The 21,542-nt window shown below is 33.0% G+C and overlaps 1 protein-coding gene across 5 annotated transcripts in view; it reads left to right on the forward strand.

Moving 5' to 3' along the window:
- The window catches only part of LOC142322458 (epidermal retinol dehydrogenase 2-like), a 231,960-nt gene that overhangs the window by 120,396 nt on the left and 90,022 nt on the right, over positions 1-21,542 (forward strand). Inside the window, exons 1-2 of one of the 5 annotated variants that reach the window (XM_075361606.1) lie at positions 7,504-7,548; positions 18,531-18,567. The exons of 3 other annotated variants lie outside the window; for them this stretch is intronic. The gene's annotated coding sequence lies outside the window, so the exon portion shown is untranslated. Of the gene's footprint in view, positions 1-7,440; positions 7,549-18,530; positions 18,568-21,542 lie in introns of those variants that run through there. One more of the 5 variants, XM_075361593.1, reaches the window with a different exon arrangement.

Genomic DNA, 21,542 nt, shown 5'->3' on the forward strand with positions numbered 1-21,542 from the left:
TTATGCACGATACTGTCAAAAAAGTAAATCAGCACGGTTTTGATGTTTGATTGCACATTCGACATTTTATCGGTCGAGGAGATGACGGAGTTTGCCACCCTTCGCTTTGCCGCTTTGTTTCAGGATCGTACTCAAATATTCAGGATTCATCACTTGTGATCGCATGACTGAAGAATTCTTGGTCATTGTCAGTCCTCTCAAGAAGGTCAACGCACACGTTTTTTCGATTGTTCTGTTCCGTTGTGAGGTTTTTCGGCACCGATTTCGCATGTCCAAATCGTCTGTCAAAATTTGATGTACGGTGAAAGCGTTTAGACGACGGTCTGATCTCACAAGAACCCTCACACGCTCAACGTCTTCATCAGATTTTGAAGTTGAAGGACTCCCTGAGCGAGTTTGATCCTCAACGTGTTCTCGGCCTTCCAAATATGATTTGTGCCAGCGGAAAACTTGTGCTTTTGATAAGCAATGTTCCCCATAAAGCTGTTTCAACTTTTCAAAGGTCACACTCGCGGATTCCCCAAGTTTAACATAAAACTTCATTGCACAACGTCGCTCTAAAGTTCTAAATTCCGAGCTCCATTTTCGTAATAGACAACAAAAGCACAACTTTACTGATGGGGCTGTCGAAAATAATCTGTTGGCTGAACGGAGTTGAAACTCGTACTGAGCATGTGGAAAGGATGAGCAAATCTGTCTAGCACAGACCGGTAGACATAGCGTTGCCAGATCGCTCGCAGTGTTACCAATCTCATTACTTTTCTCACACACCTCGTATGTAACTTGAAGTCTATATAATTCCAGACCTTAATCAACAAATCGAGCGTTACCTCTGCATCTGCGGCGTTAATTCGAAGTCTTATTTCAACAGGTTAAGGTACCTTTACCTGCTCAATCTTTAATGAAAACCTGATCATTAATGAAACCCCGCAAGAAAAAAATCTAGTGGGATCAAATCTGGGGAGGGAGATGTCCATGCAATTGGACTTTCACGACCGATCCACCGACCTGGGAATCGAGTATCAAGAAAATCCTTGACTTTTAGGCGGTAGTGAGGTGGTGCACAGTCTTACTGATAGTATTGGCATCCGTCATCGTCATCATCGTATAACTAAGGAATTAAAAAACTTTTAAGCACGTCCAGATAAACGATACCGTTTACGGTTGCCTCCTGGAAGAACAAGGAGCCGTACATTCTTTGTTTACTTAAGGCACAAGAAACATTGACCTTATTCCTGTAAAGTTTCTTGAGTATTTCTACTACCCCATATTTGGTAGTTGTCGGTGTTCACCTTGCCATTGATCTGAAACGTTGACTCATCCCTAAAAATTACATTGTCTAAAAATGTATCGTCTATAATACTATCCATCATCTCCACACAAAACTGTAGTCGAGAAACTTCGTCGTCATCCGGAATGTGATAAACCACGGTTAGTTTGTATGGCTTCAAGTACAATCGTTTATGTAATGCGCACCAAAAAGTTGTTTGTGGAATGCCAGTCTCACGTGACGGACGTCGAGTTAGATTTCTTTGGACTACGTGCAAACCTTACTCTGAGTTGTTCCACAGCAGCTTCTATTGAAGCTGCTGTGGAACAACTCAGCAGAAAATCAAAATCACCAATCAAAATCACCAGAAAGCCCCCGCATTATTATGCGGGGGCTTTCTGGTGATTTTGTAGTGTCAGGAGTAAATTGAATGCCTCCTAGGAGGCTCCCTAGCGTACATTTTTACGAAAATTACGTTGAATTGCAGTTACTGACTGCAAATCATGAAACAAAAACATTTATAAACAAGTAAATGTATCAATTTTTAACAGCACTGGGGACAGCGCTGGTGGTCGAATTCGATACTAATGAAATTGAACGAATCCAAACTTGATGTGTTTTGCTATGAAAAAAGATCTCAACCTAATCTGTTTTTTTTGTCTTCAGTCATTTGACTTGTTTTGTTGCAGATCTCCAAGATTCCCTATCTAGTGCTAGTCGTTACATTTCGGTATACCCCCTACATCCTACATTCCTAACAATTTCTTTTACATATTCCAAATGTTGCCTGCCTGCAAAATATTTTCCTTCTACTCGTACCTCCAATATTAAAGCGACTATTCCAGGATGCCTTATTAAGTGGCCTATAAGTATGTCTGTTCTTTTAACTACATCTTTCCAAAAGCTTCTTTCTTCATCAGTTTGCCACAACAACTCTTCATTTATCACTTTATCCACTCATCTGATTATTATCAATCTCCTATAGCACCGCATTTCAAAAGCTTCTGTTTGGTTCCTGTAAATGTTAGCAATCGTTCTTGTGGCTCTGTAATTGAACCCTAATTTTTTTTAAATGCTGATGATTTTATTCCAGTCTACGTTTTCTTCTCAGGTACTCCGATCGTCCAAGTTTCACTTCCATATAAAGCGACCCTCCAAACATATACTTTCAAAAATCTTTTCCTGACGTTTAAATTAATTTTTGATGTTTTTTTTTTTTGTCTTCAGTCATTTGACTGGTTTGATGCAGCTCTCCAAGATTCCCTATCTAGTGCTAGTCGTTTCATTTCAGTATACCCTCTACATCCTACATCCCCAACAATTTGTTTTACATACTCCAAACGTGGCCTGCCTACACAATTTTTCCCTTCTACCTGTCCTTCCAATATTAAAGCGACTATTCCAGGATGCCTTAGTATGTGGCCTATAAGTCTGTCTCTCTTGTTTTAACTATATTTTTCCAAATGCTTCTTTCTTCATCTATTTGCCGCAATACCTCTTCATTTGTCACTTTATCCACCCATCTGATTTTTAACATTCTCCTATAGCACCACATTTCAAAAGCTTCTAATCTTTTCTTCTCAGATACTCCGATTGTCCAAGTTTCACTTCCATATAAAGCGACATTCCAAACATACACTTTCAAAAATCTTTTCCTGACGTTTAAATTAATTTTTGATGTAAACAAATTATATTTCTTACTGAAGGCTCGTTTAGCTTGTGCTATTCGGCATTTTATATCGCTCCTGCTTCGTCCATCTTTAGTAATTTTACTTCCCAAATAACAATATTCTTCTACCTCCATAATCTTTTCTCCTCCTATTTTCACATCCAGTGGTCGATCTTTGTTATTTCTACTACATTTCATTACTTTTGTTTTCTTCTTGTTTATTTTCATGCGATAGTTCTTGCGTAGGACTTCATCTATGCCGTTCATTCTTTCTTCTAAATCCATTTTACTCTCGGCTAGAGTTACTGTATCATCAGTAAATCGCCGCATCTTTATCTTTTCACCTTGTACTGTTACTCCCGATCTAAATTGTTCTTTAACATCATTCACTGCTACTTCTTCGTAAAGATTAAATAGTAACGGGGATAGGGGACATCCTTGTCAGACTCCCTTTCTTATTAAGGCTTCTTTCTTATGTTCTTCAATTATTACTGTTGCTGTTTGGTTCCTGTAAATGTTAGCAATCGTTCTTGTGGCTCTGTAATTGAACCCTAATTTTTTTTAAATGCTGATGATTTTATTCCAGTCTACGTTATCGAATGCCTTTTCTAGATCCATACATGCCTGGTATGTTGGTTTGTTTTTCTTTAATCTTACTTCTGTTATTAACCTGAGTGCTAAAATTTCTTCCCTTGTCCCTATACTTTTCCTGAAACCGAATTGGTCTTCTCCTAACACTTCTTCCAGTCTTCTCTCAATTCTTCTGTACAGAATTCTGAACAGAATATGTATGTTATCTAAATAAATTTTTGTATGTAGTTGTGAAATCCCTTTTGAATCACCCGGTAGAAATATACAAAACCATTATTGGCCCTAATGTGTCTGTAGCAACTTTCGAACCGGCTCGGTTAAGTTTTAAGTTGTTCACACGTATATAGCAAATAGTGTTTCTTGATCTGAGTTTTAACATTCAGTGTGTTATAAGTAGTTTTGTGAATATAGGTACCACAAAAGACATCTACTACAAACGTTAGAATGACACTGCTAGGAAGAACAGAAAATAACAATTACGATAATCCTATCGGAAATATAAATATTGTGAAAATTTTGACGTAACCGTTTTTAAAATCATACCGAAACATACGGGTACCAGAACAGAAATTTGTAGCTTAACAAAAAGTTTTATATCGTCCTGCCGGACGATATAAATCTTTTTGTATTTTAGCTAGGGATTTAGACTTAGAGACTAAAATGCGGTGTTATTTTATAACTTACATGTCAGCTCGCTGATACGACTTTGAGTTTGCGTCACTGACAGCAAGTTGTCGGGAAAAAGGCACAACGCAAATCAGCTCTCGCTCATTTCCATTCAGTTTAGTTCACGACTTAGACGTGATAGCATGGTGATTCGTGTGTTTGTGTTTAGAGTTTGTCGAGATAGATCGATTTAAGTAATAAATGTATTTTGGACAGTATTTACTTGTAAACACATTGAAGTAAATATTTAAAAATCCTTATCGGTACGCCGGAAGGCGGAGGTAGATTTCACCAGTGCCAAGTAGTGGATAAAAAAGAGTTCTACCTTAAAAGTTAAGAAAAACTTCAAATTTACTTAATACGAGAATGGTTGCATATGAAAAAAAGTTTCACATATTTAGTATACGACATGCCCCATCTTACAATTCCAGCAATATTTTTATCATCCCTTGTCGTAAGGGTTGGTCATATAAAAAATTGTTTCAAACAAAAGTTTTCGGTAATGTTTAGAGGACAATGACCACTTTAACCCGATTCGATACTGTGCCTATTAAGGCAGGTATGATTTATTTTGTATTCGAAACCCCATTTTTCCACCTTCTGGGCCAATGGTTAATGATATCAAAAAACTTTACTTAGATAAATTTAGGCCCTTATCCAAAGAATAGTAGGAACTTTAAACGAATTCGTAATTTTACTTAATAAGAAAGTTATAGCGATATTTTGTTTTTCTGTTTTTTTTTTTTTGTTTTTGTCATCCCTTATCGTAAGGATTGGTCATATTAAAAATTGTTTCAGACAAAACGTTTTAGGTAATCTTGAGAGAACTAACGACCATTTTAAAACGATTCGATACTGTGCCTGATAAGGAGGGTATGATTTTTTTTTCTTCGAAACGCCTTTTTTCCCACCCCCTAGACAAGTGGTTGGTGATATCAAATAACTTTATTTAGAACAGTTTTAGGCTCTTATCCAAAGAATAGTAGGAATTTTAAAAGAATTTATAATTTTACTTAATAAGAAGGTTATAGCGATATTTTGTTTTTTTTCGAAAAAGCCTCCCCATTTCCACCCCCCATGGTCCGATTTTTCCCATTAACGAACTCGAACAAGATTTTAAATGATTATATTATATATATTAATTTAAAAGTGATTGGGGCAAAATTACGGCAGTATGTCCATAAGAAAGTGAAATATATATATATATTTATATATAAATGTATATTTAAACTTTTGAATTGACGGTGGTTTTGGGGTCTGGGGGATGTGATGTGAAACGCGAAGATATGACGAAATTTTCCGGAAGTCGAGTCATAATACCCATTACAATAGGTGGTAGCTTTCGTATGAAATCTATCTAAAAAGAATAAAAATCCAATATGTCAGCCTCGGCCCGCGCAAAAGTCAGCCGGAAATATAAATTACGCAAATCGTTGGAAAGGAGAGGTTATGGGTCACGCATGGTTACCTCAATGTCCGGTGCCAAGCGAGCAAGACGTTTTTGGGAGTGTCGCTAAGCTGGCACGGCGCGCTTAATGAACGGCACGAGCACCTCTTCCGCTTCTGTATCCGAACTAATGGACATAACGAGTGAAGGTAACACCCATACTTGTGTCTAAGACGTTCCCGGGCTGATGGATATCAAAATCAGTCGAACTGATGCAGTGCAGGACCATTGGCGTGCAGCGGACCTACGCTTCAAAACGGTATTTGAAAACAATCCGTTTTGTCTATCTTGCAGCGTTTGTGATGGATTTTGGGTCGACAAAGATTTAAAGCAGGCGAAAGCTCCTGCCTAATTCTTCTTCTTCAGACTAAATTCCCCGGCGAAAATGTTGCGGCATTTCGTTTATGTAATACCTGTAGCAAGTCGATAGATGCCAATAAAATCCCAACGCTTTCGCGCTGAAATAGATTTATCTGTAAATGAAGGAACTAAAATTTTCCATTGGAGACTTTCTGTTTTATTCAAAAAATAAGATGGTGGGTCTCCCGTTTAAGTCTACAGATAGTAGAAATTAGTCTGTTTGTAGCTTAGAGGAACTTCATCCAAGTTCTGTAACGTTTCACGTTAAACCAACGGCCTTGTGTCCCAATAGCCCTATTCCGATTTTTTACAAATGTTTCTTCTTTAGTATTTGTATGTCTTTTTACAGACCGTTGTCGGCCAGCATCTACTGGTTTTGGTTGCAGGATATCTGTTTGTTTTAGTCATATTTACATAATTTCAAACGTTTTATGATATTATTTGATCGTTTTTCAAAATCTATACACATTTGTGTTGATTCCTATTTCGTACTTGTACATAGTGGCAGATTAAACGCGTTTTAATTGTTAACATAATACAAAATATGTATTCACGTAAAATAATATATATGTATTCACGTCAAAATTGTGTATTCATAAAAAAAAAGCTGACAACACAGTTGTAGGATTTTCCTGTAACGCGATTTTTTCTGATGCACGGCTTACACACAACGTAATTTAAAATATGTTAATAATACACAACCGCTCCTTTTGGTGACAGGGGGTAATATTGACGCAGTATATCCACTTAGCCACTAGTTTAAAGACATTTTTGCGATGGGGGTGCGATTTTGCAAAACTCTTTTGCAAATATAGTTATTTTTTAATCGTTAAAAAATGCGTGTAAGAAAAATATGACCTTAATTACCGAAATCTCGAGATACTAAGGGTGACCTTGCTCTACAGCCTCGCGTCTTTGACCTTTTAAGTTGAAAATATACTAGCATTAATGCCTCATATTAAGAAGTAATCTGACGAAGTTTGATCAAAATCAGTCCAGTAGTTCTGGAGATATAAGGTAATCCAGATTGCGACGCCGAACACTCACGCGCGCGCGCGCGCGTAACATCGGGAAAATTTCCACTCAGTCTTTTGGTTTTTTCAGTGTCAAAACGTCAAGATCTGGTGAAAACCACATACGTCAAAACTGGACTGATTACAGTACTTTTATATTTACAACTCTGCTATAGACCTAAACGGGAAAGTAAAAATACACAAAAATAAATTATTGATCAGCTGATTAAATAATTTATGAGATAAAAAAATATTCAGATAATTATATCGTTTTAAATATAATTTTAAAACGATTTATTCATTTTATCAATGTATTTTTTTTTTATTTATCGAGCCGAGCTGGATCGAACGCTTTTGCTACTACACTAGCGCCACTATTGGTTGTGTTTGTTTCTACTCTCCTCTACTGTAGACAGTAGTAAACTGTTCATTCACGAGTGCACTGTAGTTTTGTTATTATACAGCTGTGTTTTCTCCTCGGCGGAGTGGTGCATCTCGCCCTTTAATCCGGAGGTTCTACGTTCGAATCTCGGTCAGGCATGAAATTTTTTATACGCTACAATTTTTTTAAATATTTTTATTATTATTATCATCTATTTTATTATTATTTTTTCTATATTATTGCCTACTTAGTTGTGAATTAAAGTCGAATTTATGAAACTAGCATTCATTTTGATAATTGTAAGCCTGAACGTCCTCAACTTTAATCTTTTTCAAATTGACGTATGTTGAAAAATATGTTATATAATTAATAAAAATACAAGTTTCAAAAGTCGGAAAAGTGAATTTACCTTAGAATCCTTATTCTTCCTTACCATACCTTATTCTTCCTCAGAATCTGTAATGGCAGTTGCGTTATTTGGCAACTCCATCATATAGTCAGCATACAGTGAAACATCATAAATGATGTACACGAATCTTGTAGACTGTATTTTCTTTTGAAAAAGAACTCTGCGATATTCCCGTGCAAGCAGTGCAATAATTTCCTACCGTGGAACGTGTGTATGAGCTGCCGTGTACGGATGTATGAAATTATATTTGCGGTTCATCGCTAAATGTTGGTAGCCCTCGTGTTGCAAACAATTATATGTCTTCCAATTATTGTACCGGGAAGAATATACGTTTGTATGATAGGCAATAACGTGGCGAGTGTGATAGCTGGTTTAGTTAACTCTACAAGGTATTATATTGTAAAAATTTATTTGGGAAAAAAATCTGAAACAGTAATTTGGATTTACAGTGTGCACAAAAAAAATAGCGGTACTTATCGGTTAAAAGGGACCCCTACTAAAATCCAGTTGTTTTTGTATATAAAAATAAAATACGTATAACTTGTGTTATATAATTTCTATTTTTAATTAATCAGACGAGATTAGCGAGTGTAGGTTATGTTTGACTACAATTATGTTGATTCCGTGTAATGACGTATCGCGCGGACTATATCAATATAACCTAACCAAACATAACCTTTGCTCGCTAACTTTGTCTAATTAACGTTAAATATATATATATATATATATATATATATATATATATATATATGCCAGTAAACAGCTTCATTGTATCCTGATTATATGATGGAGTTGTCCAAAACAGCTAACAACTCTACTGCCATTACAAATTCTGAGATAATTACACACCCTTCCGACTTTTGAAAGTTGTATTTTTTAAAATTATATAACATACTTTTCAACATACTTCAATTTGAAAAAGATTAAGGTTGAACACGTTCAGGCTCACAATTAACTTCATTTTCTATTAACCATTAAAATTAACGATTTAATTTAATTTTCTAAATTCTTTACTGATTCTGTTATAACAGATTTTATTTGTTTATTACCAATTTAACAAAATTAATTGGCAGCTTTAAAACAACAAAATGTTTGTGTAAAATAATTTTTTCTAGGAAGGATTTCCGGACCTATTTTTGTATGAATTTCTTTTAGTTTATATATTTTTTTTGTCTTCAGAACTGGTTTGATGCCGCTCTCCAAGATTCCGTATCTAGTGCTAGTCGTTAAATTTCGGTATACCCCCTACATTCTACATCGCTAAAAATTTGTTTTACAGATTCCAAACATTGGCTGCCTGCACAATTTTTTCCTTCTACCTGTCCCTCTAACATTAAAGCGACTATACCAGGATGCCTTAATGTGTTACCTATAAGTCTATCTCTTCCTTTAACTGTATTTTTCCAAATGCTTCTCGTTTCATCAATTTACCCCAACACCTCTTCATTTGTCACTTTATTCAGCCATCTGATTTTTAACATTCTCCTGTAGCACCACATTTCAAAAGCTTCTAATATTTTCTTGTCAGGTACTCCAATCGTCCAAGTTTCACTTCCATATAAAGCGACCCTCCAAACATATACTTTCAAAAATCATTTCCTGACGTTTAAATTAATTTTTGATGTAAACAAATTATATTTCTGACTGAAGGCTCGTTTCGCCTGTGCTATTCGGCATTTTATATCGTTCCTGCTTCGTCCATCTTTAGCAATTCTACTTCCCAAATAACAAAATTCTTCTACCTCCATAATCTTTTCTCCTCCTATTTTCACATTCAGTGGCCATCTGGCCATCTTTGTTATTTCTACTACATTTCATTACTTTCGTTTTGTTCTTGTTTATTTTCATGCGGTAGTTCTTGCGTAGGACTTCATCCATGCCATTCATTGTTTCTTCTAAATCCTTTTTACTTTCGGTTAGAATTACTATATCATCAACAAATCGTACCATCTTTATCTTTTCACCTTGTACTGTTGTTCCGGATCTAAATTGTTCTTTAACATCATTCACTGCTACTTCTTCGTAAAGATTAAAAAGTAACGGGGATAGGGAACATCCTTGTCGGACTCCCTTTCTTATTACGGCTTCTTTCTTATGTTCTTCAATTATTACTGTTGCTGTTTGGTTCCTGTTAATGTTAGCAATCATTCTTCTATCTCTATATTTGAACCCAAATTTTTTTTTAAATGCTGAACATTTATTCCAGTCTACGTTACTTAAAAAAAATCGTTTTCCTTGTTCCTATACTTTTCCTGAAACCAAATTGATCTTCTCCTGACATTTGTTCTACTCTCCTCTCAATTCTTCTATACAGAATTCTAATTAAGATTTTTGATGCATGGCTAGTAAGCTAATTGTTCTGTATTCTTCACATTTATCTGCTTCTGCTTCCTTTGATATCATGACTATAACACCATTTTGAAATCTGACAGTACTTCCCCTTTTTCGTAAATATTACCCAAATCAGCTAAGTAATATTTCAGTAATTTTTTTTTATTTCAATCTAAGATAGCATGATCGTAGTACGCTAATAGCATACCGGTGATTATATTTGTTTAAGAGCGCTTTAACTAATATATGCATTGAATGTATTTTTTCATTGTGTTTGTATTATCTAGTGGATAAATCATATAGATCTATATTTAGAAAACTAAATATGTTTACTTATCGTTGTTTATATATTTATGAATGTGCAATCTTTGTGGTATAGTAGTCTCTTATTCTTATAAAATGTATTATACTCACCTCTATCTAGACATATAACAGAACTGTTTTTGTTTAATTCTATACAAGATTTAAGATTACGAGCAGGGGCGGTCTTATTTTGCTTCTGTCATCATTTTTTTTTTTATAAATTGCTAAAATATTTTAAAAGATCTTATTTTTTTAAAATACAAAAAAAAATTTATTTTACAGAATTACATTTTTAAATAATAATATTTAATAATATATTAATAATTATTAATATAATAATTATATTTAATAATCTGATATGGACACCACATGACTTCCTTGTACTCCTATTAAATTACATATATAACTTTTCTTTAAATGAAAAGTACATAAAATAATATTTCATTGATAACTTCTGATATTTTTTCATTTTTTTTTTATTATTATTATTATTATTATTATTATTATTATTATTGAATTATTTAAAACTAATTAATAATTGATTATCCACCTTACCAGCAAATAAGTGCTAAGACCTCGAGATCTTTCGATTTTTTTCAAGCCGTCAACTGGAGTTAAAATATTATAATTAAGTCAAAAAAGATGAAGATGTTACATGCTGATGATATAGCAATTGTAGCTGAGAGTAAAAAAGATTTAGAAGAAACAATGAACGGCATGGATGAAGTCCTACGCAAGAACTACCGCTTGAAAATAAACAAGAACAAAACTAATGAAATGTAGTAGAAATAATGTATAGATGAACCACTGAATATAAAAATAGGAAGAGAAAAGATTACGGAGGTAGAAGAATTTTATTTTTTGGAAAGTAGAATTACTAAAGATGGACGAAGCAAGAGCGATATAAAATGCCGAATAGCACAGGTGAAACGAGCCTTTATTCAGAAATATAATTTTTTACATCAAAAATTAATTTAAAAGTCAGTAATAGATTTTTGAAAGTATATGTTTGGAGCCTAGCTTTATATGGAAGTGAAACTTGGACGATTGGAGTACCTGACAAGAAAAGATTAGAAGCTTTTGAAATTTGGTGCTATAGGAGAATGTTAAAAATCAGATGGATGGATAAAGTGATAAAGGAAGAGATGTTGCGGCAAATCGATGAAGAAAGAAGCATTTGGAAAGATATAGTTAAAACAAGAGACTTATAGGCTTATAACAACAGACTTATAGGCCATACTTATTAAGGCATCCTTTATTGGAGGGACAGGTAGAAGGAAAAAAATTGTGCAGGTAGGCAACATTTGGAATATGTCAAACAAATTGTTAGGGATGTAGGATGTAGGGGGTATACCGAAATGAAATGACTGGTAATAAATAGGGAATCTTTGATACATGCATCAAACCCGTCAAATGACTGAAGATAAAAAAAAATTAAGTGAAAAGTTAAAATACGTTTACAGTCATGACTGATTGCATTTTAAGAATATGCTGAATAGAATATAATGTTACTCTAGTACAGTGGTTCCCAAACTTTTCCGAATCGCGGCGCCCTTTTTAAATTAAATTTTTCATAGCGCCCTGCCATAAGTAAAAGAATGACTACTCGTAAGCAAGAGATAAAAATATATAAAACTCGTGTATCTTCGTTATTTTTTTAATTTTATTAACATTAAATTATTAATTATAAATGTCTTTGTTCAAGTAAGTGTGAAGCTTTTACGGCTCCCCGGGGCGCCGCGGCGCACAGTTTGAGAATCACTGTTCTAGTGGATTTTATTGTTCTAGTGAAATGTGATTATAAGGAAAACCATATTATCAGAAATTATATTTTAATTTTGATTATTATTTCTTTATGTTTTTATTTAGTACTTGTTTATCTTCTTTAAAAAATTTATGTTCATTAACTAGATTTTTTGGTTACTATATATACATATATATATATATATATATATGGAAGTTCTCTAAATTATGTGTATTAAAATGATTATAAGAAATATCTAAAATGTGTATAAATGTATTTGAACTGCAAGTATGACCATGTGATACGTAATAACATGTTTTTAAAAAAAAAAACAGCGCTATATGTTGGACGTAAAAGCAACACACGCTATACTAAATATTTTACGATTTCCATTTCAATGTATCCGATATGTGTGTCCGCTTTAGACTAAAAAAATTGCTGAACTTATTTATGTGCGGGGAAAAAGGGAGAAAGGGAAAATAAAAAAAATGGAAACAGGGAAAAATTGGCAAGGGAAAAATCGAAAAAGATAAAAGGGAAGAAGGAGAAAATGGAAAAAAGAAAAAGGGGAAAACGGGAGAAAGGATAAAAAGGAAAGGGGGAAAGAGGAAGGTGAAAGAAAAGTAGGAGAAAACAGAATTGGGGAAAATGGGAAGGGAAAAATGGAAAAAAGAAAGGGAATTGGTAAAAAGGAAAATGGGGGAAAAGGGAGAATGGAAAAAGGGAAAGATTACATTTTGCGAAGTTTCGTAATTTTCATTTTGTTAGTGTTTTATCAAACTTTCAATTGTGCTCATTTAATCTATATATACTCAAATCTAGAAACAGCAAAGCATAGCCGGGTCTGCCAGTTATTAACATATTTAATTAATTTGTTGTGTAAGTACAGTATCTGTTATATTAATTTTTTTATAAAACTTTTCAATTTTTTTGACTATATGGACTGTATTCATATTTTGTGTATGTTTTTTTCAGTTTTATCTCGTAATAATTTTATATTCTTTATTTTATTAATTTTATTATTTATTCTATTTCATAGTTTATTCATAGTATTATATAGTATTAGTATTAGTATTATTATTCGTTGTTTAAAGAAATTTTATCATGTTTTAAATTGAATTATTATTTATTGTAAAATACTTTTTTACGATCAGAGGTTAATAATTTTATTAATAAATGGAAATATTTCAATTAAAAAAAAAGTTTAAAAAGAAAAAGATGAAGACGGATTTAAACCTATGTGCCATCCCCATGTAAGATCCTATTATTTCATTAATTAAAATTTTATTTGTCTGTAACTCTGGAACCGATCAAAATAAGTACCAGTTATTATATATCGTTGAAAAGTTTTCAATGAGGGCTTATTACTGCAGTTAAGAAAAAATCCAAAGTTCAAACCTTTTGGATTGTTTCAAAAATTCTAAAACCAAAATTCTAACATGCTACGGTTAATCGTTTTTGAGTTATGCGAGATACATACGTACGTACGTACAAACTAGTCAAAATGGATTCAGGCATGTTCAAAATGGATATTTTCGCTGAAATCTGAAAACCGAAATTTTTCGCGATCATAATACTTCCTTTAATTCGTACAAGGAAGTAAAAATTAAATCTTCATAAATCAGCTGATTTCGAAGCCGAAAGTAATAAGGTTCAAATCCTAATAAAGATAGATGCTTTTACTCAGATTTGAATACTAGATCGTGGATACCAGTGTTCTTTGGTTTTTTTTTTTTGGTTTCCGTAGGGGGAGGATAAAGCTCTGCCAGCTACCGTCAGGCCCGCACTGACGGCAGTTCCGGGGTCTTCCCCGCTAAAAAACTTCCCTCTTACAATTCAGGGACCGGGTCTAAGCCATATGGTATGTACAGCCCCTGCATGATCACCTAGACACTCTACTTTCCGAATCTAGATGACCGAATGGTTGACCTGAGTCTGTTCAAGATTACATGTTTACCGGTACATTCGCCTAGATATTGATGAGACATTAATGACTAATTGTTGTTGCGATTATAAATAAAAATATTAAAAAAGGAAAAATAGTGCACGTTTTAAATCTGTTAAAATTTAAAAAAAAACACGAATGAAAAAAATAGAATTCGCCATCTAGCAAGGACGAAATCGGAAACTTTAAGGCGCGGTGTTTGAAATTCGCATCTAATTTTCAATTGAAAGGGTGTTGAGCGCTTTATACGTGCGGGAGACAATCTTGTATATAGTATATATTTTTTTTTTATTTTTTATATCTATTTCTTTCTTTTTGTTTAGCCTCCGGGTCCTCCGTTAGGCATTGCTTCAGAGGATGAGATGAATGATTTGTAGCGTGTATGAAAATGCCATGCCTGACCGGGATTCGAACCCGGGACCTCCGGATGACAGGCCGAGACGCTACCACTCGAGCCACGGAGGCCGGCTTTTATATCTATTTAAACATGTATATATATATATATATATATATATATATATATATATTAGCAAATAGCTCGTTTGAATTTTGAAAATCGGAAGATTGGTTGCGAAGATATAACAACGTTTCAGAATAACCGTGATCTGTTAAATCGAGAGTGTACCTGATGTATGTAATATTTAGCTTTCAATCTACCAACAAACACCTCGTTTGAATTTTGAAAATGGGACGATTGTTTGCAGAGATATTATAAGAGCATCCCATCGTATCTTCAAAAACATCGCTCCAGGGGCACCCCGTTTGTTACCAGTTGATGGAGATGATTGGTCAAGCTTCGCACGACATGCTTGCATCACCTCACCATTCTAGTCTCACAAGCAGTCCCCACAGGAAGCCCATTATTATTAAACAGAATTTTTTTTAATTTATCTAATATTATTTTATTTTATTTAACGTAAATTTAATTCTACTATTTTTATAATATTATTCATTCGATTGATTCGAATCATTCAGTTCAAACTTAGCTCATACAGTGATAGAGGCTCACAATTCACAGTTCAGTAACTCAATTCATTAAAGTTTGTGATTCATCCGGCAAAATACCGCTAAAAATAGATAAATGTAGATACAGTTAATAATCCGAAAAAAATATCACCAAAGGAATAATCAAATATTTATCGCCTAATATTTATCACCAATATACCATAGCTTTTTCGAGATGAAATATATCTTAAAACCTTCTTAGTTTTGCCATGAAACATGGATAAAACTTTGGGTGAGATTGATCGAGTAGTTTTTTTGTTTATCTCGAACAAATAAAAATCCTATTATTTTTTACGTTATAGCATAGATATATAATGTTATGTTATGTTATGTTATACTATACATATTTTTATAGCTTATGAAACATCCGATATCGTAAGGATTCCAATGCGGGGTCATAATCTAAATCAGTTCAGCCGTTCAGATGCTACAGTGGAACAAACAAACATACATCCTAAATACATTACACTCCTTTTTGGGCAGTTGTGTAAAAATAAAAAAAAAACCCTGAATTTTTTGCATCTTTGTTTAATTTGTTCTTATTTACTCAAATAATTTTTAATGACTTCTGAATTTATTTTGTACTTATTTTTTTTTTTTTACATAAGGTATCTCTTCATATATTTACTTTAACATATTTCATGTGTTTGTGTTTATATTTTAAATAATTAATAAATGTGTATTTCGTTATGCTGCTCTCATCAAGGTTTTACTAACATGACATTTTCCCCTAATTCAACCATACAAATGCTAGGGCAGTTTTACTTTTTTTTATCCTTGTTATAGCAAAACTATTAATTCATTCTAACGTGTTCTTATAATAATATAGTATAATTATGTATACTATAATCATAATAAAGGTATAATTATAATATATTTATCATAATAAAAGATTTATTATTTTATGTTAAATGAATATATTAAATTTAATTCTGGATCATTTAATTATACAGATAACCCTGGATTACTTAACTTATTCCCTTTATCATGAAGCAGGTTCACTTCCTCAATTATGGTTGATAAACATACTAAGAATAACTCGAGTTTCTATCTATTAGGCATTACATATATATATATATACTGGATATAGTAATTTTATCTGCGTAAGAAACTACCATACGCGTAGCTGTTAGAACGAATTAAATAAATATTGTGTTAGCAAATTTACACATTTCGATCATTTAAGTATTTTATTTATAATGTAAATTATCTTTAAACAAACAGTTTATATCCGTTTATCGAATTATCATAATTAAATCCAGATATAGGAAGGTCATTTAATTATTAAAGGGATTGAGAAAAATTATTATTTATTTAATGACGATGAGACTAACGCTATTTCCGGACTACATTTAAGGACTTATCCCATCTTTTCTCTGTGCACTTTTTTATTCCAGTTGTAAAGAATTGTTTACCTTCGTATGTGAGCTTTTCTTTTACCGTTTTCTACTAATAAACAAAGAAAATCTGATACTACATTTGCAGACCTGACTTTTGAATAGCTTCTCCTTTTTTAGCGTTATCATCAGAAGAAAAACACCTTTTAAGAAAGAATTTTTTTTCTGGTGAGAAGGGGAAATACCAGTTATGTACGGTCCATAACGGGTAGTGTGGACTCGCCATAGGTTCCGCAAGGTGTTAATGGAGGTGCGTATGTGTTCCTACGCTAACCTAACCTCCCCCACATCCACCCCCCGTCCGGGGCCAGACTGGCATTGAAGCATTACCACGGCTCTGGCGGGAGCCTTCGGACTCAGGGGATTCAGAATCCCCGTGCGTCATCATCGTCGCCGATCCACGCAAGCGCAGACCAGCGGAAGCTCAGCAGGGAGCTGTCCTTCACCTGTTCGTTCTCCGGTCGTGCTCTTCTGCCTCTCTTAGAGAACTTCTTCCAGAAACCATCATTCCGTTGGCGGCACTGTAGAAATCCTACCCAGTATCCAGCTCAGTCAGCCAGTATTCCAGTTCTCTCTACTTCTTTCTTTGTACTGAGAATATTTGCTACCGTACTTGATACCAGTTCCCATTGTGTCTAGTTTCTTTCAACATAAATTCTATCACATTTTTCCGGTGTCAAGCTGGCTAGTTCAGGTGAAACCCTAAAAGTATTTCATCTATCACAAACTTTAAGAGAGAATTTAGAAAATTTCCTCCTTACTGCGGTTCTCGCTTTCCAGCTTGGAAAATAGAAAGTATTAGAAATTATAAAAAGTTTTGACATCTTAAAAATTCACCTCCCGTTTAGATTGTAATCGACTGAACCAAAAGTATCCAAAAAAGTTCAAAATCCAAAAAAAAAATAATTTTTGACTTTTTCTTAACTGCAGTAATAAGCCTTTATATAGAGCTTTTCAACGATATATCATAAGTGATACTTATTTTCATAGATTCCAGAGTTATATCCAAATAAAATTCTATTTAATGAAATATTTGGATCTTACAAGGGAAAGGCACGTCGGTTCAAATCCAACTTCATCTCTTTATTTTTTCTTTAATTTAAATATATTCTTTATTAATAATTATTAACCTATGATTGTAAAAAATCTTTTACAATAAATAATAATTCAATAATAATAAATTTAAAAAAATAAATAAAATTAAAAAAATAGAAAAAAAATATCAGAAGTCATTAATGAAATAAAATTTTATGTACGTTTCATTTTAAAAAAAATGTGTATATGTAATTTAATAGGGGTACAAGGAAGTCATGTGGTTTCCACATCAGATTTTTTAATTTTATTCAACATTTAATTACGTGTATAGAAAATGTTTGAACCATTTTCGAAGGATTTTTATTGAGCTAGTCATAAATAAGATATTAACAAAAGTACAGGCCATTGTAAAGTATGTACGTATATTTCGGAAATTACTGTAATTTTTTGAAGGGTTTTTTAAGGGTATTTTGAAACGTCGACATTTTAAAAAAAAATCCCCGTATCCAAAATTTTAAACGATCACTGGACTTTCAGTTTTGTAGCTATGCTACTGCTGTTATTAAAAAAAGACAGCTAAAAATTAAAAGATTATTCTTCAAATTGTGGTCTAGTTATATTGCAACAAGACTATACACATTTAGTCAGTTTAGCAGACCAGCGTTCTCTATCCCATAACTAAGACTTACATCATTACATACCTCTCCATTTAATTAGCCCACCTTCTCCGCTCCATCACACGATAACTGGTTGAATAGATTTAAATTTTGCAGGTATTTTATTATATGTGTTTTGCTTACTTAGATCTTTAAGTTTTTTTTTTTAATTGTTTCTGCCCAGAGATTAACATTTTTTTTGTTTAACCAGTTATTAAAAGATTTAATTTTATCTTTTGCTAAACAGTTTACTAATTGTTTTTCATATTTTAATAATTTGTTTAATTAATTAATCTTTTTTTTACAGGTAAGTTTTTCGATGAATTCTTAATTGGTAAATTTCTGTGAGTACTTTATTTAAATATTATTATTATTATTATTATTATTATTATTATTATTATTTTATCTAATTCCTTGTACGAAGTAAAGAAATTATTGTGATCGTGAAAAATTTAGGTTTTCAGATTTCAACGGAAATATCCATTCATTTTGACCATCCCTGAATCCATTTTGACTAGTTTCGGCGTGACATCTGTACGTACGTACGTCTGTATCTCGCATAACTCAAAAACGATTAGCTGTAGGATGTCAAAATTTTGGATTTAGGACTATTTTACCATTTAGTTGTGCACCTTCCCCGTTGAATGCAATCGACTACATAAAAAGTTTTCAAAAAAGCCCAAAATCCAAAAAATTGGAATTTTGGATTTTTTCTTAACTGCTGTAATACGCTCTCATTGAGAGTTTTCAATTGTATATAATACGTGGTACTTACTTTCATAATTTCTGACGGGGAAGTTACTGGAAAAAACCGCACATTACAAGTTTTGTCCTTCAAAGAATGACAATAATACGAATATTATTTGTACTAAATGTATAACCAAATAAAATTTTAATTAATGAAATATTTGGATCTTACAAGGGGAAGGCACATCAGTTCAAATCCGACTTCATCTCCTTTTTTAAATTTTTTTTAAATTTATATATATTGATTTATTAATAATTATTAACCTCTGATTGTATAAACGTTTTTACAATACATAAAAATTCAATAATAATAAAAGAACTAAACCAAGCATTAAAAGAAACGAAAAATTACAAAGCTAGCGGGGAAGACCACACAGTGGTAGAATTATGGAAATACTCCTCCAAGGAGACTAAACAGTCACTTCTAGAAAATCTTTAAAAAATCTGGAAAGAAGAAAAATTACCTTCTTCTTTGTTTTTTCTTTTAGCCTCCGGTAATTACCGTTCAGGTAATCCCGTCAGAGGATGAATGAGGATAATATGTATGAGTGTAAATGAAGTGTAATCTTGTACAGTCTCAGTTCGTCCATTACTGATATGTGTGGTTAATTGAAACCCAACCACCAAAGAACACCGGTTTCCACGATATAGTTTTCAAATCCGTGTAAAAATAACTGTCTGTACTACGACTTGAACGCTGGAACCCTCCACTTTCAAATCAGCTGATTTGGGAAGACAAGTTCACCACTAGAGCAACTCGGTGTATTAAGACAAATTAACTAAACACTGGTCTAATGAACTCATACACCCACCACGCAAGAAAGGAGACAAAATCAAACCCCGAAACCTACAGAGCAATTTCACTATTAGATTGCACATATAAAATACTCTCAAGAATAACGCTGAATAAAATAAAAGGTCAATTCCAAAATGAACTGGGAGAATATCAGGAGGGATTTAGTCCGTGGAGAAGCTGTCCTGCACAAATAATCACTCTCAAATTAATAATGGATGTACACAAAATGAAACGAAGACAACTAGTAATATCATTCATAGATTTCCAAAAAGCGTACTACAGTATTCATAGACTGTCAATGCTGAAAATACTAAAAAAACCTAGGATTACACCCGAAACTAGTAAAAATGATAGAACTAACGTTAACTGACTCATACTCCTAAATAAAATTCAAAGGAGAAATATCAGAACCATTCCTAATCAAAACGGGTTTAAGAGAAGGAGATGGACTATCTCCACTGCTCTTCTACTGCGCCCTAGAATATGTAATGAGAGAGTGGTACGAAAAAAAACCCACCACACGTAACAATTGAAGCAAGGAAATATTTAAACCATATCAAAGTAAATTGTCTAGGATTTGCAGATGACCTAGTGTTTCTAGCCAATAATATCGCAGAAGCTAGAATCCAAGTAACTTCATTGGAAGAAGTAGCAGGAAAAATAGGCCTAAGAATATCATAAGAAAAGACTAGAATAATGGCCATAAATCCCCTGGTATTGAACCACGTAATAATAAACGGACACAAAGTCAAGCTAGTTCAACGGTTTAAATATTTTGGAAAAAATATCACATATGGCCACAAAGAAAAACTAAACTGGAAAGAAACAACACAAAAGCTCATTTATGTATAAAATACCAGCAAAACAACATATAACAAAAAATGCATGTCAAATACCAAACTCAGACATTATAAAACTTTAATCAGACCTATAATATCATATGGAAGCGAAACTCTTCAAACTAAAATCCAACAATTCCTACTCACCAGAGATGCAAAGAATAGAAAGAAGAATTCTAAGAACATGCATAGATAAAAGACGACGTACTGATGAGGGAGAATGGAGACTCATACCAAATCAAGAAGTACATAAAGACGTACAACCAACTCTAGACTACATTAGAAAGAAAAGAGTCTCCTTTTTTTGGACACATAATAAGAATAGAACCGAACAACCTCGTCACGAAACTGGTCCAGAAATACTAAAAAATGTGCAAAACATCGACCTGGATCGCTGAAATTAAACAAGATATGCGAGAAATCGAAATCACAATAGAAGATTTACTATATGTAAACAAAACTGACAATATAAAAATACTAAAAGAAGCAAACTTCAGATTTAAAATTAAAGAAAGGAAAACAACAACGAGGTTTTGTTCAGAAGAACTCAAAATGAGATCTGACAGAATGAAGAAGTATTGTGAAGCAGTCAAGAAGAATAATAAAAAGAAAAGAATCTGAGTTGACTAAAGTGTTTTACTGTGACCTCAAAAAAAAAAAAATTAATGAAATGAAATTTTACGTTCCTTTCGTTAAAAAAAAAAAAAAAAAATGTGTATATAATTTAATAAAAAGGAAATCATGTGGTGTCCTCATCAGATTTTTTCTACATGTATTTTTATTTTATTTTAAAAGGCATTTCTATGTTGATTGTCAATAAAATTTTTAACGGCCTTGACTCACGTTAACAATATTGTTGTCAGTCAGTGTACCAGATAAAATACCAAAGTTTACGTAACCCCTATAAATTGTTTCATAACTGTAAATATTGCCCCCA

The sequence above is a fragment of the Lycorma delicatula genome, chromosome 1, assembly GCF_047948215.1.
Source record: "Lycorma delicatula isolate Av1 chromosome 1, ASM4794821v1, whole genome shotgun sequence".
Taxonomy (NCBI): Eukaryota; Metazoa; Arthropoda; class Insecta; order Hemiptera; family Fulgoridae; genus Lycorma; species Lycorma delicatula.